The 19,541-nt window shown below is 44.0% G+C and overlaps 1 long non-coding RNA gene across 1 annotated transcript; it reads left to right on the top strand.

Annotated features, from left to right (window-relative positions):
* The first annotated feature begins 793 nt into the window (after positions 1-793).
* LOC128312423 (uncharacterized) lies at positions 794-7,371 on the top strand. The gene is made up of 3 exons (XR_008291741.1): positions 794-1,012; positions 1,607-1,643; positions 7,175-7,371. It is a non-coding gene; the product is annotated as an uncharacterized LOC128312423 (long non-coding RNA).
* The last annotated feature ends 12,170 nt before the right edge of the window (positions 7,372-19,541 follow it).

The following is a 19,541-nucleotide window of genomic DNA, read 5'->3' as shown; positions in this document are numbered from 1 at the left end:
AGACAGTCCCCCTATTGTGTTACTTTGATCTCTATCTTAATTTTCAAGGTGACTGTATCATGCGTTAATATATGGTAAGAGTAGCTTCCATGGACACCGTGTTTTGTTGTTTTTTACATTTAACGAGCCTTATTACTTACAGCAGTTTTAAGTTCACAGCAAAATATAATAGAAAGTACAGAGAGTCTCCATATACCATACCATGCTCCCGTACACGCCTAGCCTCCCCTGTTGTCAACATCTTGCACAACAGTGGTCCATTTTTAGTAGTATATTTTTTTTCAGTTCCTTTGTTTAGTTTTGAGCGAGAGAGCATGCACGTGTGTGAGCAGCAAAGGGGCAGAGAGAGAGAGGAGAAAGTATCCTGGGCTGTCAGCACAGAGCCTGATGCAGGACTTGATCCCATGAACTGTGAGGTAATGACCTGAGCTCAGGTCCAGACTTGGACGCTGAACCAACTGAGCCACCCAGGCACCCTGACAACAGTGGAGCATTTTATACGGACACTAAACTCATCATTTTCAGGCAAATTCTCTAATTTGCATTAGTGTTCAGCCTTGGTGTTATACATTCTATGAGTTTTAACAAATGTGTAATGATGTGAATCCACCTTTGTGGTATCGTGTGAGTTTCACTGCCTTCAAGGTCCTCTGTGCTGTGCCCCTTTATCCCTACATTCACCTCAACCCTTACCTCCATAGCCTTGCTCTTTCCAGAGTGTCAAATAGTTCGAATCATACAGTGGATATCTTTGTTTAGAAAGTTAAAATTCCCTGGTAATTGAAGGTAGGCATTCAAGATATTCTTTGCCTTTGTTTTGTTTTGTTGCTCATCAGTAGAGGATCTGATGAACTATGCCTTCCATGAAGAAAGCATAATTTCTCTAGATGTGTGTCACCTAACTGGGACATCATGAACCACTACATAGCATTCACATTGGGATCATCCTCCTCTGTGATGTGCGGTGGGTCTAGATAGACTCTCTAGCAATGGAAGGAGACAGTCTCAAGAGGTTAGAACTTTATCAAACTGGAATGCCAAATCCTACTTCTTGAACTTCCCATTGGAAATAAGCCCAGGGAGAGTCGGTTTGCTATGGTTTGGCCATGCTGCAAAGTACAATAGCTATAGAGCACACTTTGTGAGGGGGTGTTTCGTCCTAAAACTGAACAGTGTCTGCTGAAGAGTGGGGGAAGTTCTGCCATGCGTGTTACAGCAAAATAAAGATACTCTCTTTTAACTCCTCTAGTAGTGGAAGTCCAGAAAAATCATGCTAGTTTCAGTTTGACATTGTCAACTTAGGATAAACATTGACCCAACGATACCATTTTCCTCCAGCGTCATAGAGTCGGTCAGTGATGGTCATTGGAAACATCAGTTCACCTGTAGGTGTCAAATTCTGATAAAACCCATTCTTGCTTTTGGTCCATATAGAGGAGAAGGTAAGATTTCTTAGTGCTTTAAGCCTACCAATGGTATAATTACCATTTAGTGTAGTGTGGTTTCCAGGTGTGGTCCCAAAGGAATACTTTTTCACAAATCATAAGCCGTAATTTCCTATATTTTTCCATTGTTGATTTAACATGTATTTTGCTTTCTTCTCTAGGAGCAGATAAGAACACTGAGGAAGACTCTATAACCAGGTAGGATTTTTATGGATTTGTAAAAAATGACATTTGTTGGGGCACCTGGGTGGCTCATTCGGTTAAGGGTGTGACTCTTGATTTCAACTCGGGTTTGTGAGTTCAAGCCCCACATTGGGTTATGTACTGACAGCCTCCTTGGAATATCTTTCCCTCTTTCTGTGTGCACTCACTCTCAAAGTATAAAGGAATGAAATGAAAGGAAACGGAAAATGAAAGGAAAGGAAAGGAAATGTATGAAATGAAGATTATGTGTTTCCTAAGGGAATGCAGAGAACTAAAGCAGTTGTTGAGTGTTCTACCCTGGATGAGACACTATAACCTATGCATAACATCTGTTAAGTTATATAGTCATTGCATAGCTTTGCAAAGTAGCTGTGTTATTGTAGCCTACTTTTTATTACTATGGCAACTGTGGTTCAGGGAGGTTGATTACTCGACCCATGATTCCATAGTTAATGAGTAGCTGACCCGGGGGGTTGCCTGTCAGCCTGAGTAGCTTCCACATCCATTCTCTGGTTCCTCAGCAGCACTGAGATGAAGACACAGATCCTAGGGCAAATCAACTCAGAATATCAAAGGTAATGATGTCAGAACTTTAATTTAGGGTTTTCTTAAGAAACCAGGTTAGTCCAAGCATTTGTCCTTACATATTTGACCACTAGTGCTAACAAAAGTAATTAGTGCAGTGGTAACTAGTCCCTTGTTTTTACCATCAGAGATTTTAGGGTGGATGTCAGCTATGGCCATGGTGTCACGGCTTTTACATAATGAGATCTAGTCAGGCAGCTCCTTAGATGTGGTGATATCTCCTCTTCTTGAGACGATTGAGTTTTCTGTAAGGGAAGGATATCTAGTTGTAGACCATATTACGTTAATTAAATTCAAGCCTCTGTTTTGAGGATATTGCTCTATGATTCTCTGTTGCCTAAATTCCCAGTCTGGTTTCCCTTTGGGCTGGTACCCTTGACTAATTCTAGGAAGCATTCGCTTTTTTTGTAGATTTTTTTCCCCATGACTTTTCTCTACTGTGTTTTTGCCTTTTTACCTTCTTCTCTGGTTTTCTTGGTATTTCTTTTTTTCCATTAATTTTTCCACTTCTGCCATCTAAGGACTCTCCATATTTCCAGAAGTCAAATCAAAAGCACTTAAAATCTCAAGATTTAGGGAACCTCAGAGATTAATTCATCAAAATACCCTCTGGTACTTCAACCTATGTTTAACTTCCTTGCCCAATGGTTGTTTCCATGGAGAATTTGAAACTCAAAAGAGATTGAAGTGACTTATTTGGATATAAGTGACAGAAATGAGATTTAAATTCGGGTTCTTTTCTTTCTTTCTTTCCTTTGTTTTTGTCTTCACCTTGCAGGCAAATGTTTTAATAATAGAAAGCTGGGGAGCGGGTCTAATGAATACAATGAAGGAGGGTAAGAATCGAATTAGCAGAGGAGACCTGGTTTCAAGAAGAACACTGAACTGGATAGGAATAAGAGTTTTAGAAAAGATGTCAGAAGATGGGGGTTTATGCCAAGTGGGATAAAGGTGAATGACAGGAATGAAGGACCCAGGATTAGGAGAGTTGCTTAGAAAGGCATATCCAAATAGAGGTTCAAGAGGGTCCTGACAAGGTTTCTGCTTTTGTGTCTGTTGGTTTCATTGAAGGTGCGAGCATACTTCAGATTTTCTGTTGATAGAGATTAAAAATCATTTGAGCTGCTGGGAAGAGTCTGTTTATAGCAAAGAGAAATATGATATCATCTACTTGCACCCCCACTTAGGGAGGATGGCTTAGATCCTCTCAAGGAATTGGGGGTTGGATGTGGAGATTCTGAACTACAGAGATGTATGGCCCAAGGCAAGCTGTCTCCTCACTCCACCTCTATTCCTGAATCTGTGATGCCCTTCCCATGTACCTGTAGGGCTGGGCAGGGGTACGACTGACTTGTCAAATCAGTAAGGGAGCTTCGTCTGGATAGGTGATAACATGCCTATGTTGAGGTGACTGTGTGGATGACTGAGACTCCCAATTAGCTTGTTCTCCAGGAGCAGGACATGGCTCCTACCCTCGGTCATTTGAACCCATCCTTGTTGTAGGAGTCTGTGCCTTCATAGGCTAAAGATTGAAAGGTTGGAGAATGCCACTGAACTGTGCCGAAGAGTGATGTAGGAGTGGGAGCTCATAGGGAAGAAAATATTCAGGCCATGTATAGAGAAATAGAGGCACAACTACCAGGGCCATTTTGATCACAGTCTCTCTCCTTGGGGAGCTGAATGCCCCTGAAGGTTTTTAAGGACTTGATAGTTATGATGGACCTCAATACAGCAAGACCAGTGTAGGAAAAGAGTTGGCCTTGGGAACTTTTAATCTTTTAATCTCTAGTTAGTACTTCCACTCATAACATAGAAAACTTCACTTTCGTATATTTACTTAAACGGAGGTCTACCTGAATCACAATGTAATGTGTGATGCAACAACTCTGGATGTTCCTCCATGCTCGCTTTAATGTAGCTCCCATCTGTTAATGTATAATGTTATTACGATATCACTGACTAGATTCTCTATGGTGTACCTTTGATCCTTCTGATTGATTCATTCTATAACTGGAAACCTGAACTTCCCTCTCCCCTTCACCCACTTTGTCCATCCCCCACCTCCCCTCCCTTCTGGCAACAGTCAATTTTCTGCATTCATGGGTCTGTTTCTGCTTTTTCTCTGTTCATTTGTTCCCTTTTTTAGATTCTACATACAAGTGAAATCATATAGGATTTGTCTTTCTCTGTCTGACTTATTTCACTTAGCCTCATACTGTCTAGGTATATCCATGATGTTGCTGACACGATCTCATTCTGTTTTATAGCTGTGTAGTATTCCAGTATGTGTGTGTGTGTGTATGGGTGTGTGTGTACGTGGTCTGTTCATGTATTGATGGACACTTGGGTTGCTTCCATATCTTGTCTATTGTCAATAATGCTATAATAAGGATAGGGGTGCATATATCTTTTCAAATTAGTATTCCATTTCCCTTGGATAAAGAAATACCCAGTAGTGGAATTACTGGAGCTTATGGTATTTGTATTTTTAATTTTTTGAGGCCCCTCCATACTGGCTTTTGCTGTGGTGATACCAATTTACATCCCATGACCAGTGCACAAGGGTTTTTTTTTTCTCCACACCCTGAGCAATGATTGTTTCCTGTGTGTTGAAATTGAGCCATTCTGACAGATGTGAGGTGAGAAGTCATTGTGGTAATGTTTATAGATTTAATTTTCAACCGTTTCAGAGAATTCCCTGCCTGCCACACTTGGTTATGGAAACTCAGGCTGGGTCTTTCCTGGAGATTTCACAGGTTAGGAGAGGTGGAGGCAAAATAGAGAACTGAAAGCTTTTTTTTTTTTTTAATTTTTTTTCAACGTTTATTTATTTTTGGGACAGAAAGATACAGAGCATGAACGGGGGAGGGGCAGAGAGAGAGGGAGACACAGAATCGGAAACAGGCTCCAGGCTCTGAGCCATCAGCCCAGAGCCCGACGCAGGGCTCGAACTCACGGACCGCGAGATCGTGACCTGGCTGAAGTCGGACGCTTAACCGACTGCGCCACCCAGGCACCCCAAGAACTGAAAGCTTTTTTAAAACAGGGTCCAAAGTATGAAAGACCTGTACTCTGGAAACTGTAAAACACTGATGAAAGAAATTGAAGATGACAGAAAGAATGAGAAAGACATCTGATGCTCATAGATGGGAAGAATACATATTTTTAAAATGTCTACACTGCCTATCCAAAGCAATCTACAGATGTAATGCAATCCCTGTCAACATACCAACAGCATTTGCCACAGAGCTAGACAAACAATCCTAACCATTGTATAGAACCACAAAAGACCTTGAATGGCAAAAGCAATATTGCAAAAGAGGAAAACTGGAAGTATCGTAATCTCAGATTTCAATTTTATTCCAAAGGTGTAGTAATCCAAACAGAATGGTTGGTACTGGCATAAAAATAGTCACATAGCTCAATGGAATAGAACCAAAAACCTAGAAATAAATCCACAACTGTATGGTCAGTTAATCTTCCACAAACAGGAAAGACTGTCCAGTGGGGAAAAGGCAGTCTCTTCACCAAATGGTGTTGGGAAAACTGGACAAGCCACATGCCAAAGAATGAACCTGGACCAATTTCTTTACCATAGACAGAAATAAACTCAAAATGAATTAAAGACCTAAGTGTGAGACCTGAAACCATAAAAAATCCTTGAAGAGAGCACAGGCTGTCATTTCTCTGACTTTGGCTGTAGCAACATTTTACTAGTTATGTCTCCTGAGCCAAGGGAAATAAAGCAAGAATAAACTAAGGGGACTACATCAAACTACAAAGCTTTTGCACAGTGAAGGAAAACGTCAAAACTAAAAGGCAACCTCTGGGATGGGAGAACATATTTGCAAATGTTTTGCAAATCCTGTAAAGGGTTAGTATCCACAATGTATAAAAAATGGATACAAGTCAGCATCCCTCCCCCTCCATAAAAGCCCAGTTTAAAAATGAGCAGAAGACATGACCAGACATTTTTCCACAGACAACATACAGATGGTCAACAGACACCTGAAAAGATGCTCCCCAAAACTACAACGAGATACCACGTTCACACCTGTCAGAATGGCTAAACTCCCAGACACAAGAAGCAAGTGTTTGCGAGGATGTGGAGACAGAGGAAACCTCTTGCACTGTTGGTGGAAATGCAAATGGGTGCGGCCCCTGTGGAAAACATTATGGAGGTTCCTCAAAAAATTGCAAACAGGACTCTCCTATGAAACAGTAATTGCACTCCTGGATACTACCCAAAAGAATACAAAAACACGAATTCCATGGGACACACACACCCCTGTGTTTATTGCAGCATTATTTCCAATAGCCAGCACAAGTGTCCATTGACAAACGAGTAAACGAAGAAGTCCTATATGTATGTATGTGTGTGGATATGTATATGCATAGACACACACACACACACACACACTGGAATATTACTCAACCATAAAACAATGAAATCTTGCCATTTGCAATAACCTTGATGGTGCCCGAAAGTAGTATGGTAAGCAAAGTCAGGGAAAGACAAATACCATAAGATTTTACTCACGTAGTATTTAAGAAACAACAAATGAGCAAAGGAAGAAAAAAAACGGAGAGACAAACCAAGAAACAGGCTCTTAACTGCAGAGAACAAACAGATGGTTCCCAGGGAGGAGGTGAGTGGTGGGAGGGGTGAAAGAGGTGATGGGGATGAAGGAGTGCCCTTGTCATGATGAGCACGGGGTGAGTATGGAGTTGGTGAATCACTGTATTGTACAACTTTAATATAACACTGGATGTTAATATTACTGGAATTACAATAAAACTTAATGGAAAAAACAGAGGCCAACTTTTAATTATGCCAACAAACTTCGTTTAATAAACAGATAGCTGACCTTTCCCTTAATTTTTTAAATTTTGTTTTTAAAAAAATGAACATGGTTTTGTTGTATATTTTTGCTCTAAAGGCTTTCCGACAAACCTGGTCCTGATGATTCATGGCCTACATCGGCTAGCCAAGACTTCGATTTGGTACCAAGGTAAAGTACCCTCCTGTGAAATTCACTTTCCCACTCTGAATTGAGTTTTCTCCCATATTTACTCTTAAAATTTAACAGTAGCCTGTGTATCATCATTTTATGTGTGTAATGGAAAGTTAGCAAGAACAAACTGGACAGCAACATGCAGAAGAATGAAACTAGAGAACTTTCTTACACCATTCACAAAAATAAACTGAACATGGATAAAGGACCTGAATGTGAGACAGGAAACCATCAAAACCCTAGAGGAGAAAGCAGGAAAAAACCCGCTCTGAACCCAGCTGCAGCAATTTCTTACTTGACACATCTCCAAAGGCAAGGGAATTAAAAGCACAAATGAACTATTGGGACCTCATCAAGATGAAAAGCTTCTGCACTGCAAAGGAAACAATCAACAAAACTAAAAAGCAACCAATGGAATGGAAAAGATATTTGCAAATGACATATCACACAAAGGGCTAGTTTCCAAAATCTATAAAGAACTCACCAATCTCCACACCCAAAAAACACATCCTCCAGTGAAGAAATGGGCAGAAGACATGAATAGACACTTTTCCAAAGAAGAAATCCAGATGGCCAACAGGCACAAGATACTCAATGTCACTCCTCATTAGGGAAATACAAATCAAAACCACACTGAGATACCACCTCACGACAGTCAGAGTGGCTAAAGTGAACACATCCAGAGACTATAGATGCTGGAGAGGATGCGGGGAAATGGGAATCCTCTTGCACTGTAGGTGGGAATGCAAACTGGTGCAGCCACTCTGGAAAACAGTGTGGAGGTTCCTCACAAACTTAAAGATAGATCTACCCTATGACCCAGGAATAACACTGCTAGGAACTTACCCAAGGGATACAGGAGTGCTGATGCATAGGGGCACTTGTACCCCAATGTTTATAGCAGCACTTTCAACAATAGCCAAATTATGGAAAGAGCCTAAATGTCCATCAACTGATGAATGGATAAAGAAACTGTGGTTTATATACACAATGGAATACTACTTGGCAATTAGAAAGAATGAAATATGACCTTTTGTAGCAACGTGGATGGAACTGGAGAGTGTTAGGCTAAGTGAAGTAAGTTATCCAGAGAAAGACAGATACCATATGTTTTACTCTTATGTGGATCCTGAGAAACTTAACAGAAGACTATGGGGGAGGGGAAGGAAAAAAAAGTTAGAGAGGGAGGGAGTCAAACCATAAGAGACTCTTTAAAACTGAGAATAAACTGAGAGTTGATGGAGGGTGGGAGGGAGGGGAAAGTGGGTGATGGGCTTTGAGGAGGGCAGCTTTTGGGATGAGCACTGGGTGTTGTATGGAAACCAATTTGACAATAAAGTTCATATTAAAAAAAAAAAAGACTCCACCAAACAACTGCTAGAACTGTTACATGAATTCCGCAAAGTCACAGGATATGAAACCAATGTACAGAAATCAATTGCATTCTGTACACCAATCATGAAGCAGAAGGAAGAGAAATTAAGGAATCTATCCCATTAACAATTGCATCCCAACCATAAGATACATAGGAATAAACGTATCCAAGGAGGTAAAAGATCTGTATGCTAAAAAGTATCGAGAGCTTATGAAGAAATTGAAGAAGACACAAAGAATTGGAATGACATTCCACGCTCATGGATTGGAAGAAAAAATACTGTTCAAACATTTACACTCCCCAAAGCAATCTCCAGCCTCAATGCAATCCCTATCAAATAACATCAGCCTTCTTCACAGAGCTAGAACAAACAATTCTAAAATATGTATGGAACCGAAGACCCCGAATAGTTCAAGTGTGTTGAAAAAGAAAACCAAACGTGGAAGCATCACAATTCCAGACCTCAAGCTATGTTACAAAGCTATAATCACTAAGAGAGTATGGTACTGGCACAAACACAGATACATACATCAATGGAACAGAATCGAGAACCCAGAAATGGACTCACAAGTGTACAGCCAAGTCATTTTTGACAAAAAAGGAAAGAATAGCCAACAGAAAAAGACAGTCTCTTCAACAAATGGTATTGGGAAAACAGGATAGTGACATGCAGAAGAATGAAATGGGACCGCTTACCTACACTATACACAAAAATGAACTCAAAATGGATGAAAGACCTACGTGTGAGACAGAAAACCATCGCAATCCCAGAGGAGAAAACAAGCAACAACCTCTTTGACCTCAGCCACAGCAACGTCTTAGTAGACATGTTTCCGGAGAGAAAGGAAACAAAAGCAAAAAACAAAAACAAAACAAACAAAAACAAAACTCTTGGGACCTTATCAAGATAAAAAGCTGCTGCACGGCAACGGAAACGATCAACAAAACTGATGGAATCAGAGAAGGTATTTGCAAATGACATATCAGATAAAGGATTGGTTTCCAAAATCTGTAAAGAACTACCAAACTCAACACCCAAAAACCAAAGAATTCAGGGAAGAAATGGTCAAAAGACATGAACAGACGTTTTTCCCAAGAAGACAACCAGATGGCTAACAGACACGTGAAAAGCGGCTCAACAGCAGTCATCATCAGGGAAATACAAATCAAAAGCAGAATGAGATACCACCTCACACCTGTCAGCATGGCTCAAATTAGCAACGCAGGTAGCAATAGATGTTGGCGAGGATGCGGAGAAGGGGGAACACTTTTGCACTGTTGGTGGGAATGCAAACTAGTGCAGCCACTCTGGAAAATAGTATGGAGGTCTGCAAAAAAATTAAAAATAGAGCTACCCTATGTCCTAGCAATTGCATGACTAGATATTTATCCAAAGGATACAGGAGTGCTGATTCAAAGGGGCACATGCACCCCAGTGTGTATAGTGGCACTATCAATAATAGCCAAATTATGGAAGGAGCCAAAGTGTCCAGTGACTGATGAATGGATAAAGAAGATATAGAATAGAATATTATTGCATGAGCCAAAAAAATTGAAATCTTGCCTTTTGCAAATATTATTCCATGATCCAAAAGAATGAAATCTTGCCTTTTGCAACAACGTGGATGCAACTAGAATGTGTTATGGTAAGCAAATTAAGTCAGTCAGAGAAAGACAAGTATCATGTGATTTCACTCATATGTGGAATCTAACAAAATAGATGAACATAGGAGAATGGAAGGAAAAATAAGATAAAAACAGAGATGAAGAAGTCCATAAGTGACTTGATTAACTCTTCACACACTGAGGACTATTGGAAGGGTGTTGGGTAGAGGGATGTACTAAATAGGTGATGAGCATTAGGGAGGGCACTTGGTGCGGATGACCACTGGGCGTTATATGGAAGTGATAAATCACTAAAATCTATTACTGAAACCATTATTACACTATGTTAACCAACTTGGTTTAACAAAAACAAAACAAAACAAAAAAAACTTTAAAAAGATGGTTACAGACAGAGCACATTCAAAGCCCAGAGTGAGAACACATCTATTCTATTAAAAGACCCTATTATATTAAAAGAACAAAACAAGGCTTCGCACATCCTTCCTTTGTCTTTCTGATTTCATACCTCCCACTCTAAGTCTACAAAGCAGCAGGTATAAGCCAGCTGTTCCCAGGAACTCTCTCCCATTGATTCCTACCTGAGTGCAGTTCCCTATCTGATGACTATTCATCATCGGTTCCACAGTCAGACACGCTCTCCAACACCAAATCTTTGGAGACACAAGCATGAGCAAGCAGGTTATTAGAGACAGGGGCCCAACCATTCCTGCAACGCCCACTGAGGCCATGCTGGCTCAGCCGGCATCACTTGCCCTTCCTCTGGGTCCTCAGACCTTCCCTGGGCTTGGCAGAGGCAGAGCCCTTCCACAAGGCATTGACCACAGTTGCAAACCTTCAAGCAAGAGAAAGGATCCCCCTTCATCTGGTACTTCTCCAGCTGCACCAGATCATGATAGCTCTCCCCTGCGTAAGAAGGGGCCACCTGCGCAACCTGACTTTCCAACTGTTACAGACAGACATAGGGTTTGGCGCGTTCCACAAGCAGACCCTGTGCCCGGCTCAGAGCAGCTGCCCAGAAGAACCCTCTGTGAGGGTGGAAATGTTCTGCGTTGTAAACATGCGTCTGCTGGGCACCTGAAATGTGGCTAGTGTGGCTAATGGCTATGTGGCAAGTGGCCGCTGCCCTGGATAGCACAGCTTTAGGATGTACATATGAGGAAGACGTGACCTCCCAGTCCCGGAGGTTTCTGCAGAGGAGCTTGCTGGCCTCATCTGACCATTCATTTGTAGATTCTCCCTGGGCTCATGCATATGTGGCAGCCACTGCGTGAGGCCCTGGGGACACTTAGAGTGGAAGGTCAACACCCAGGTCTTAGGGGAATCCCAGCAGGGGCACATTATAAACAGAGTGAAGAGCATGACACCCCCACACTCATGCTGCATGTAATCCAGAGCAGCGGGGCAGAGGGGGAGCACCAGGAGCCCACCCTTCTCGTTTTGATCTGGACTAGTGCCTGGGCAGACAGCTAGCATAGTGTGGGGCCCAACAGGCCTGGGTGAACTGAGGAGGGACCTTTCCACCCCTAAACCAGTTCCCAGCCCAAGGCTGTGAACAGCAGGTGTTTATTGGGGCCAAACATGGGCTGCCTAGGGCTGAGCCCCTGGGGGACAAGCAGTGATGGAGAGGCTGTCGGTGCCCTTGCAGTGACCATCCAGAGCTGTGGCTCCTGTGCCCATGAGTGGAAGGAAGGTCAGAGACAGTATTTGGACCTGTCCGTTCCCATACCTTTCAGACAAACTCTCACACTGATGTCCTTGGGCCAGGAAAGAGCACAGCAAGGACCACCTCCATTCTGGGATCAGCCCCCACCACTTTGCTGAGCTCCCTGTGCACTGGAGCCTGTGCCCTTCTCACCTCCTCTGCAACTAGAATGTTCTACAGCTGCCCTGGTCACATGGGATGAGATCCCTTTTGTATGAATGTGTTTCCAGCCAGACAACCCTTGGCCAACAGTGTGTAGACAAGGACTGGCTGTCAGGTGATGGCCGGAAGCAGGTGAAAAGTGAAAACTGGTCCCTGCTGGCCCAGGTGGATCGGGTCTGGGAACGTACTTGTGTCTGGCCTGACCCTGGTTCCATCCCTGCTGACACGTCCCAGGTGGGCGAACAGGAGCCCTGACTCCATTGTCTGCTCCTCCCCAGTGTCCACCAATGAAAGAGTCTGGTAGATGGAGAAGAGGCTGGCACAAGAAGGACGCCCCTCTCCCCAGGCTTTTAGGAAGATGTCCGTACGGTGCTCTCACCCGGCATGCTGGCTTGTCCTGCCTCGTCCCACCCAGAAGAAGCCCAAATGTCATCCTTGGTGAGGATAAGGCTGGGCCCAGGTGCTGATGCTACAATGATTCAAATAATCCTGCCACCGTGGTGTCCCCTCCCACCCTCACATAGCCTGGATGTCCTTCATGTCTTCCCTCTGCAACCCCTCAATATTTCCCGCTTAAGATCTAGTCCAAGACCCTGGATCGTGCTCTCACCCTTTCAAGCTGAAGTATTTGAAGGAGCAAGGACCCTTAGAGCCTGGCTGCTGGTTTCATTCCTGCATGTAACCACACACAGAAGGCGTTATCTTCCACACCCCTGGGATACTAAGATCTTGAGATAAAGGATTTCTAGAAGCTGGAGGATCCTCTTCTCAGATACCCTCCAGAACTGGGTGTGGCATACGCCTGCACCAGGGGCCACCTGCCCCAGCCCTCCAGCTAAGAGGGGGAAGATTCCTTCTCAGGCTCCTTGAATCTCTTTTTGGGAAAGGATAGGAGGGGCAGGAAGGCAGTAACCCTGGGGGAATTATCCCTTTACTGCTGAAGTATGATGGAGCAAGGACTCTGGGATCACTCTAGTCTCAGCTCTGGCGGGTGCCCCACACAAGGAGGATCAGGAGCAAGGACTGAAATTATTACTGATGACAAACTCAGCCTAGAAATTCAGGGTCTGCCTCAGAAAGTAGAGGCGTGAGAGAAAGTACTAGGAATTGGGGGTTAAAAGGCCTCATCTCCCCATCCAGCCCCTATCCCCACAGCCTGTGCCAACCTCTCCATAATTCATCACTTCCATAAGCTTCCTGTCCTCAGAGGCCAATTAGATACCATTAGGGCTCCTTCTCCTTCATCAGGATCAGTCCAAGTGCCCTGAAGGCAATGAAACAGCCTCCTCAGAGTTGGTCTACCTTGAACTGAAGTCATGATTCACAGAATCATATGGATTCTGAAAACATATTTCCCTTTCAGAATCCTGTGAATGTTTTCCTGGCTAGTAATAGGATTTTTTTTTTCAGCCTATACAAGCTATGTTTGGTGTATAATATACTAACTATATTTAAATTGTCCATATTTATATACTTTGACATACAGACACACATCATGAAGCTCGGTGATGGGATTTTTCTTATGAATGGCAAAGTTCACACCAGCAACTGTGCTCTTTAGGGAAGTATTAATCTAGAGGAACATAAACTTCTCACACAGAGACCACATACAAGCACATACCTGCTCACTTCACACACTTGTCAGTTCACAAAGAGGTTCACCCAGTCTCCATGCACACAAACTCACTACCCAAATGCCACACGAGTGCTTGTAAACACATGAACGTGGTTTTTACCCTTCGACAATCCGCTTTGTCACTATATCTGTGACCCTCATTTCAATGGAAACCCCAAATCAGAAGCACTCCCCTGACTAAAGACAGCAAATGATTGATTCCTGAATACCTACCATTCTCCATGGTTCCAGAGACCACAGGAAACTATAGAAAAGAAAATAGCATAAGGGTAAGAAGGTGAGGCACACTGATTGCACCACTCTTTAGATCTTGGTGATATTAGGATCCAATAGGGAACACAGTGGTTGAGTCAAAGGCCACAAAAGCAAATGAATAGGATGGCTGTCAGAAGTTGTATATTCTGGGGGATGTGTCTCTCAAGTTCACTTAGTATGGAGACTATAAAATTCTTCACCCAAGCAGGGAAAATTGCTGCCGATAAACTTAATCCTAGCACACTATTTATCACCAGGTTTGGCACTGCCAGTGGTAAATGTCCCTCTGACCAAGGTAACAGCTGGCAAGAGACAGCCACTCACCACTCTCCCCACCAAGGAAAGAAACCATATCATCTACCATGTATATTGCCACATTTACCACAGAAGTTGATTGGAAAGACACTAAGAAAGTAATTGTGTTCCTCAGGGGAAGACAGGCAAGCTCACCTCACCATCAGACAGGTGCCTCCTTACAGGAAAAGTCCACACCTTCTCCTCCACAGGGACACCTAGAAGGACACAATACACACATCAGTACATTGTTAGTACTGCTCAAGAAAACTCAGGGACTTTTCCTTGATACGAACATGGGCCAGAGCATACGGCGGATTTCCTTACCTGCATGGACTGAATGTGACTGCTGAGCCACGCACAGCAGTTTTCCTTGAAGTATGCAGTATGAGGAGTTTTTTTGTTTGTTTTTTTCAACATTTATTTATTTATTTTTTGAGACAGAGAGAGACAGAGTATGAACGGGGGAGGGGCAGAGAGAGGGAGACACAGAATCAGAAGCAGGCTCCAGGCTCCGAGCCATCAGCCCAGAGCCCAACGTGGGGCTCAAACTCACGGACCGCAAGATGGTGACCTGAGCTTAAGTCAGACGCTCAACCGACTGAGCCACCCAGGCACCCCGAGGAGTTTTTTGAGAATGTAGACATTGGTTATTGTGCAGTGTCAGTGACACATATCCTCTGGGCAAACCCACATCTCTCTCTCTCTCCCTCTCTCTCTCTCCCGCTCTTTCAATGTGACTGTCTCTGTTATGCCTTTGTCTCTGAATCTCTCAAGCACACACACACACACACACACATGCAGACATACACAGTCACAATCCCGCAACATACATACACATACAGAACCCCAAGACTCATGCACACAAAGTCACACCACACACAAGGAATACGTTATCTTTCTTATACTGTAGAAACATCACCTACTTTTACACCTGGGACATCGGTCTTTCCCCCCCACCCACAAGCACCAGTCCTCCCAAGACTCTGGAATTAGAGTAGCTCTCCAGACTGAAGACAACAAGAATGCCCCACCTATGTCACCATCTAAACATTTTCCTCAGCAAGAAACAGTTTCCAGGAGACATACCTTCTTCCTGTGCTCCTACAGCCTCCTGAATGTTAGCAAAGAAAACACCATCGGGGTGAGATCATGATATACAGTATTTCCACCACTATTCAGTTCTCTTGGTGACTTTAGGATGCAAGATGGGACACAGTTGTTGAGTCAAAGGTCCCCAAAAGCAAATCAATAGGATGCTTGTTAGAAGTTGATTTTCCTGGGGATGTGTCTCTCAAGACCACTTAGGATGCCGAGTACAAAATTCTTCACCCAAGCAGGACAAATTGCTGCTGACGAAAAAGATCCTAAGACACTGTTTATTACCAGGTTTTGCACTGCCAGTGGTAAATGTCCCCGTGACCAAGGTTACACTTGGCAAGAGGCAGCCACTCACCACTCTCCCCATCAGGGAAAGTAACATTATCATCGAAAATGTGTATAGTCATATTTACAACAGAAGCTGATTTGAAAGCCACTAAGACAACACTTGTGTTCCTCATGGAAAGAAAGGCAAGCTCACCTCAGCCACAGCCTGCTGCCTCCTTTCAGGAAGGGCCCGCTGCTTCTCCTCCTTAGGGACACCTAGAAGGACACAGAATACACGTCAGTACCTTGTTGGTCCTCCTCAAGAATAACTCAAGGACTGTTGCTTGATATGAACATGGGCAAGAGCATACGGAGGCTTTGGTTACCTGCATGGACTGAATGTGACTGCTGAGCCACGCTTAGCTGTATTTCTTGCAGTGTGCAGTATGAGGAGTTTTTTGAGCACGTAGACATTCGTCATGTGCAGTGTCAGTGGCACATGTTTCCTGGGGAAGCACATCTCTCTCTCTCTCTCTCTCTCTCTCTCTCTCTCTCTCTCACCTGTCTCTCTCTGTCTTATGAGTGTGTCTCACTCTCTTTGTGTGTTTCCCTGTCCCTCAGTTTTTGCCTGTCTCAAACACACATGCGTGCACACACACGCACACACACCACAGTGAATACAGTGTCTTCTCACACTGTAAACATAGACATAGGTTTTCCCCTTGGAAATCTGTCTTTTCTCCACACCCTCAAGCCTCTGTCCTGCATGGAACCTGGGTTCAGGGTAGCTCTCCACACTGATGCCAGCAGGAATGCCCGATCTTCCTGACCTTAACGATTATTTCATCAGTTGGTTAAGTGTCCCACTCTTGATTTTGGCCCAGGTCATGATCTCAAGGTGTCTGGGATCAAATCCCTGACTGGGATTCCACCCTGCTCCCTCAATCAATCAATCAATCAATGACCTTTTAAAAGTTACCCAACAGACTATGTAAAGTGGTGCAGTCACTATGAAAAAACAATATGGAAGTGCTTCAAGACATTTAAAAAGGAAGTGCCATTTGATCCAGCAATCCCACTTTGGGCTAACACATCCAAAAGCATTGAAATCTGGTCTTCCGAATGTTATCTGCACTCCCTTGTTCTGCATTCACAAAAGCTAAGATAGTGAAACTGCTGAAAGTCCATTGATGAACAAATGCACAGAGACAATGTGGTCTGTCCATACAATGGGAGACTATTCAGCCTTAAAAAGGAAGGAAATCCTGTCATTTGTGACAACACGGATGGCCCTGGGGAACTTGGTGTTAAGCGAAATAAGCCAGACCCAGAAAGATGAATACTGCAGGATGTCACTTACATGTGGAACCTAAAATAGTCAAATGCATAGAAACAGAGAATAGAATAGGGGCGGGAGGGAGGGGAAAGGGAGGCAATGTTGGTGTTCAGGGCACCAAGTTTCATTTGTACAAAAGAAGTCAGTTCTGGAAACCTGCCTTGCAACATAGGGCCTGTGATGAACTGCTTGAAAATCAGTAAGAGTGTGTTTGTAGGTTGAATACCCTTACCACGAAAGAGAAAGAAGAAAAGCTCCAACAGACATTGTGTGGGCAAATACCTTTATCTGGGTGAGACAGTGTAGAAATCAGAGCAATCCAGTCATTGAGAGCATGGGGTTGGTGCCTGTTGGGCTGTGCCTAAGTTCCCTGTACTGCACAATGAAAACTTTCTTAGGGTCTGCTTATTAGTCTTATGGTATGAAGTTGAAAGTGATTAAATGTAGGAAAAGACTTCGGAAAAAAACGACTGATGGTTCAGAAGCAGTGTGTAAGTGTTTAGTCACTAAATGTCTGGAACTTTAATCTAAGCACTTGGTAGTGGTTGAATCTAGAGTGGGGACTTGGATGGCTACAGGACAAAGGAGGATGGAAGCTTCCTTTTCATCCTGTCCATGGCTAGGTTGCTTTACAGCTCATGGGGAAGACCTGTTACCATCTCCTGGGATCCCCATATCAACCCCATGGGGCAAAGAGGGCAGGGCCTGTGACCCATATTTTCTGTGAGAGATTAAGTGACTCACCAAGATTCACTATTCTGAGGAGTGGGAGGTCCAGGATAGGAATGTAGATGTTCAGGGACAGAGATCCCTGAAAATCTGGGGCCTTCCCAGGGCACCTGAGATCATGCCTTGAACCCCTGAGCCAGGGGGTCCCCCAATCTCTTTATCAAACCTTCCTCCCCAAGGTCTATGTGGAAGACAGTTGATGCCCTGGAGGAGGTGCCTAAGCTAAGAGAAAAGTGAAAATCCTAACTCAGCCTCCCACCTCTAGGTTTCAACCCCTGACCCAAGGCACAATGCAGTTACCACCAAGTGAAGCCCTTCTGAATTAGCAGGGGAAGCCCAACAGTGGCCATCCTCCCCCGGCGTCCACACTACCAGGGGTCTCACAAGGAGCCTTCCCCAATGGCCACTTGGCCACCTTCAGTGGCCAACGGTCTGCTCAGCTCCCAACCGACTCCGAAGCCACCACATTCCAAACCAACTGTCACGTAATGGCTCTGCCAAGAGTTAGCTTCCCTTCAGTTGACTAAGCCTGGCTGAGCAGCTACTGTGAATTAACTGCCAAATTGGCCCATCGGGCTGGTGCTTTGATGGTTTATTGAATGTAGGCTGGGACACTTAACGTGGCACTATTGGTCTGTGGAACCATCTGAGCAGCCAGGACTAAGGCCTGGCTGGTGGAGGGCAGGGGCTGTACTGGCTCTGAGGGGGCCCCTTCCCACTTCCTCCTTCTTCCCCCAAATCTGATCTCTACAGACTCCTCATCCTTCTTTAGACCCTGCAGTGGCAGGGGCCCATGTCCCATCTCCTTTTAGATGGACCCCTCCATACCCACGGCCTGGAGAAGCCTCCTCCCCCTCTACCGCCATGACTCTCCCTAAGGATCACCCGGACCTGCATTGATCTTTCATCTGCTGTTTACTGTTTTGCAAGTGGTTATAAACAACCCTTTACTGAGAGACTAGATTCAAATCTAGGCACAGCAGTCTGTTATTTAATCATAAATCCTTTGTTATGAAGCTCATCAGTTAATAACAAATTGTACATAAGGAAAGCCCACCATTTGAAACCAAACAGTATTAATTATGTGCTATTTTTCTTCTAGTCTTGCCTTGAGATGCTACCCGGATATATATTCATTAAGCATGTCAGCTATTGGCTTTCATTTACTAGCAAGCGATGGGATAGTTCATTAAGGAGCAAAGGCCCCACTGGAGCATGGGTGAGAGTGTCAAAACAAGGAAGATGGACACCGGGCTAGTAATCAAATGTTTGAGTTCTTATTGGTCACGGTCCCTACAGTGTGTAGTTCATGGGAATCAAGCTGTTTTTAGGGCTCATGCTGATAATGTTACCGAATATACTACATGATGTCCCTGAATCTTTTTTCCGTAATGAGTCTTCACACACCACATGCAACGGGGCCTGAACTCATCACCCAGGGAGCAAGAGATGCATGCTCCAGCAGCTGAGTAAGGCACCAGCCCGTTATGTTCCCGATTCTTATCAGATTTGTGTCGTGTCCTGAAGAATGACACCATGAAACTGGCTGACCAGGCACTGACCAGCTCTCTAACTCAGCTGTACACGGGAGCAGCAATGAGGGTGATGGCACAAGGTTCATTGTGAATTGGTAGTTTGAGGCTTCATTTTCATTGTCTCACGGGTAGGCTCACAGAACTTCAGCATTACTAGGGCTCACTCGTATTGACAATGCCATCCAACACCTCTAAAGGACCTCCTCAGTCCTTACTGGACTCAGGCCAAGTGCCCAAGAGTAGCTCAGCACTGGCAGAATTTGACCAGGTTTTC

This window comes from Acinonyx jubatus, chromosome D3 (assembly GCF_027475565.1).
Source record: "Acinonyx jubatus isolate Ajub_Pintada_27869175 chromosome D3, VMU_Ajub_asm_v1.0, whole genome shotgun sequence".
NCBI classification, from domain to species: domain Eukaryota; kingdom Metazoa; phylum Chordata; class Mammalia; order Carnivora; family Felidae; genus Acinonyx; species Acinonyx jubatus.
The sequence above is the reverse complement of the archived record's forward strand: the minus strand, read 5'-3'. Positions and strand labels throughout refer to the sequence as shown.